General features: G+C 36.7%; 1 long non-coding RNA gene across 1 annotated transcript in view; it reads right to left on the bottom strand.

The window, feature by feature from the left end:
• LOC108514100 (uncharacterized) overlaps positions 1 to 4,547 on the bottom strand; it is a 35,593-nt gene that overhangs the window by 12,086 nt on the left and 18,960 nt on the right. The window contains exons 2-3 of the long non-coding RNA XR_001881102.1: positions 1,238 to 1,328; positions 908 to 1,104 (exon numbers count right to left, since the gene is read on the bottom strand). This is a non-coding gene — a long non-coding RNA (uncharacterized LOC108514100). The remainder of the gene's footprint in view (positions 1 to 907; positions 1,105 to 1,237; positions 1,329 to 4,547) is intronic.

Here is a 4,547-nt window from a genome sequence, read left to right on the forward strand (position 1 = left end):
CTTTTTTTTAAAGAAAAAAATCTCTATCTGGCTTGAATGTAAACCTTTAAGTGGCTTACATTTGGACGTCTACTGATAGATTTCATTTCACGGAGACTTTTCAGTAAATACTCATTCTTTGTTTCTTGAGAACTTTTATAACTTGGTTTTCCTGTAATTCCTGTAAAACCAGAAATAAAGCTCTGAAAGTTGGAGAGTAAATTGCATCAATAGCCCAATGCACTGGTGGTGTACTCCAGGGAACACTTTCTTTTTTTTCTTTGTTTTTTTTGTTTTTTTTTTTTTTTTTTTTTTTTTACTGGAAGGCATGAATTTTCTAAAAACAGTCACTCTGTCTGCATATGTATCTATGCATGTAACATATGGCACTTGTGAATATATAGGGTTACCTTATTACCATGGGTTACCAGTGGCAACATGTGCACTGAGCTAAATCCTTCTCAGATTTTAATATTCTGTCTGTAAGAGATCAGAAGATAGTGAAAATGGACTAGTCTGGCACAAAGTATATGGTGTTTTAAATGGACATTTTATATGCATATATAATACAACTGGTGGAAACAGAGAAAAAGATCAAGAAAGCATCATGTATATCTCAGCTGAAAAGGAAAAGAAATTAGGGAGCTAGCTTCTCCCTGTGCCCTACTTTCTGTTGGCCATGCCTTTGGATCTCTCTGTGACAATCCATTACAAGACGTCACCGAACAAGGTTCTTCTAGGCTTCTGCAGCTAGGGAGAAAGCACGTGATAAAGAACAGAGGCTATAAGTGGGCAAGAATGTGTCTCTTCTCTGTAATGGGAATTTAAATTTCGGGAAAGTACTCTGCCAGTTTGATTATTCCACTTAATAAAAAGAATTTAGCCATTTTTCATTCACAAGGCTATTCACGTACAATCCACATTTTACCTTCTTGGCCTGGGAAATAGAACTCTTCTGAATAGAGAAGGCTAAATACAATATCCTAGAAAAAAGGGAATTACTCCTCTTAGTAATTTGCATGCAGATAGCTCTCCATTATGCATGAGCTGCTTCTTTGGTTTTGAATGATCAGTGTCTCCGCTGTTCTTTCTTCTCCCTTCTGTTTCCACCATATTGGCATTTCACTGCTCATTAATAATTGTGGGAAGGAAAAAGAGAATGCATTAATTGATGACTGCATCAATCAATACACCACTTTCCATTGGTATAAAAGTCTGGTAGCATTTTTAAAAAGGTAGATATTCTTGGTTAACATACCAGTGGGAGGTGGGGAGCAGGTTGTGAGTATTCTTCTCCATCATTAGAGAACAAGATAGTCATTTGGCTTTCCTGAGACATAACAAATACCCTAAATAAAAAGTTACAGTAAATAGCAATCATACACCTTTGAAATTTCTATCTTGAAGAGACATGAGGCTGGGTGCAGTGGTTCATGCCTATAATCTCAGTACTTTGGGAGGCCGAGGCAGGAGGACTGCTTGAGGGCGGGAGATTGAGACTAGCCTGGGCAACTTGGTGAGACCCTGTCTCTACAAAAACTAAAACTAAAAATTAGCCAGGCACGTTGATGTGCACCAGTAGTCCCAGCTACTTGGGAGGCTGAGGGAGAAGGATGGCTTGAGCCTGGGAGTTTGAGGCTGCAGTGAGCTATGATTGTGCCACTGCACTCCAGCCTGGGCAACAGAGTGAGACCCTGTCTCAAAAAACAAACAAACAAAAAAGAAAAGAGACACAACAAATAGTTTTAGTAGAGTAAAACCAGGATTGACAATTTTCAGATATGTGTCTTATGTCCAACTCCAGTATACACACAGTATGTTCTCTGTGCATACAGAGAGGTGGATAATTGTTGTGTAATGGCAGGATGGAATTAGACAAAGCACCACTTCGCCAATATATTTGATACAAACCATTCAGGTTCTACTATGACCCAGGATGCTTTCTCAGACAAACAGCGCTGCCTGTCATGTGAATTACAGAACTGCCAGTAGGATCAAACCCTCCTGTCCATTTAAATGGGTTATTTGGGGTAAATTGGCTTGAGACCATTTCCACACATTATTTGATCACCGTGTGCCTCTGCTCTCACATAAGAGCAAGCATCTGTACAAATGTACAATGTATAGGTCATAGCACGTGCTAGAAACGCATACATAAATAAAATTCCTGAAAGAGACTATTATCCAGTTAGAGGAAAAGAAATACAATACTAAGAAAGTGAAATAACAAGCAAGATAACAGACCAAGTGCCAAGAAAAAGGTACAGATATTATGTGCTGGTGAATTCAAAAGAAAGGGAGAAATTGCTGAGAACGTATTGGAATGTTCAATGAAGGTCCTAGAGGAAGAAAGACAATTTGAGTTAGGCTGAAAGAAGAGATGTGGGAAGAGGAGGAAGCATTTCAAGTGAGGAAAGTGGCAAACTCAATAGCCCAGATGTGGCAAGGAGCATGGTGTTTTTGGGAAAGAAGGACTCACCTGTACTGAGTAGAGCAGAGAACTCGCATAGGTGATAGGCAGGGAGTGAAAAGAGGGCAGAAGTTCATGACCAGGCTAAGTTTTTGGGCTCAATCCAATGCACAGTATCTTTAAAGTGTTTGCAAATCCATTGCAAACACTTTAAAGTGTTTATCTTTAAAAATTGGCCAAAGATATCCTTTAGGTCAAAGAATGTGGCAGTGGTTAAGGAGAAATTAGTCAGTTGACTGATTATGACTGTTCCCTGTACTAAATCTTAAAACAGGCCCACAGAGCACTGTTTTGCAGACTATCGGGCCCTAAATGGGAGAGCCAGGATTCACACCCTCATTTGTTATGTCCAGAGCACAAACCTAATCACTGCTTGTACCATCGAGGTATGATAGTTATAGAAGTTTGAGTGGAAAGAACCATGGCAGGGATTATGTTATATGAAAAATGACATTTCATCTTTTCATTATTATTAATAACCATGGTGATTGTCCTGCTACCTCCCATCTGAGCTTTCCAGTCTTCAGCAGGCTTTCAAGTACATCATATCTCTTGATCCTCACAACAGCTCTGTTAAGTAGGCAAGAATTTTAAATTATAAAGTTATTTCTGGGTTCCCAATTATCTGTGCAATTAATCCTGGTTACATATGCAGTGCTTTCATTTGTATTGTCGTAAAAATTATAATGAACAGTTTGCCCTTCTTTTTTTCCAAAATAGCTAAAAATTCAGGACAGGTTGTTGAAATTCTCTCCAAAAGAGTGGGCTTATTTTAGCACTGCATTTTTCTCAGATTAAGAACCTCGGTTCCACATCAAAATAAAAGCTTGGATGCCACAAAGAATCATTTAGGACAAGGCACTGCATCTTTAACATTCCTTAATTATGACCAGATAAAGCGATGCACTTGGAAATCTTTGGAGAATAGGCAGGTGACCTGCTACATGTGTTTATTTATCTAAAACGATTTAACAATTTACAACCATATCAACTCTGGTCTGCCTGTCGTGGGCATTTTCCAGGACTATTTCATTTGGTCCACATCAGATTTTCCTTTCACATCAACTTATCCTGCAAGCAGTATACTTTTGTTTTCCTTGTTGCTGAGCCAAAACTTGCCCATACCTCTTGAGTAAATTAAAGATAATGCTGTAAAATACGTGCTTAAAATTCCAGTCTGCCGCAGACTAACTTCATTGGTATGAAACTCAGATCCCCTCTTATTAAACACTGTTAAATATTCTCTTCATTTTCAAGACAAATATGAATAGAAACACAACTAAACATGTACTGTATTAAAATCATTGATTCACAATATTTAAATTTTCAGCTAGCCTCCAATTAGCAGGCTTTCCAATATTTGAACAGAAGACCATTTTAATGTAATTACAAACACATTTTAGGCATCTAAATTTTTTGCATAATTAGTTCCCTATTAAACTATTTATGTAGCCCTTTTTCCATCAGAAACAGAGAAAGCAGAACAATTTTATTCCTTACTGTTACAATAATTAACTATGCAAGTAGAACAGCATATTAATAGAGTATAATTTGTTTACATTTAAAAGAAAATTGTGTTAGATTAGCATAGCAAAAGACTATTTCCATATCCAGGCAGTAATATGCAGGCCTAATAGCAATTTACAGTGTAGTTAAAGAATATTATTAATAAAGTAATATAGCATAATTCTGTTTGCCCCACCATATTTCACAATGTCCTTAATTACAGCTAATTCCATTGAGACTAATTTGGGTGTTATTAAGCAGTAGACACAGGAATCTTAAATATAACCTTTGCTAATAATGCATTTAAAAGTTACCATAGAACTTGTTCTTATAAAACATAGGTACAAGATGAGTATTTGAATTTTCACCCCAGGGTAAAATCTATAAACATACACATAATGTAATTGAGATCTGAAAACAAACTTTTCTGGATCCAATGTATTGTTCTTCACTCAATGAGAGGTTTATTGTAAATAAATACAGTGCACGTGAGATGGGAATTAAGTGACAATTTGGAGTGGTACTATAAAATTATCTTAGGTGAAAATTCTGCTTATTAACAGCTTGATTTTTTTTTTTTTTTTTTTTTTTT

The sequence above is a fragment of the Rhinopithecus bieti genome, unplaced genomic scaffold, assembly GCF_001698545.2.
Source record: "Rhinopithecus bieti isolate Rb0 unplaced genomic scaffold, ASM169854v2 scaffold_33303, whole genome shotgun sequence".
In the NCBI taxonomy this organism is placed as follows: Eukaryota; Metazoa; Chordata; class Mammalia; order Primates; family Cercopithecidae; genus Rhinopithecus; species Rhinopithecus bieti.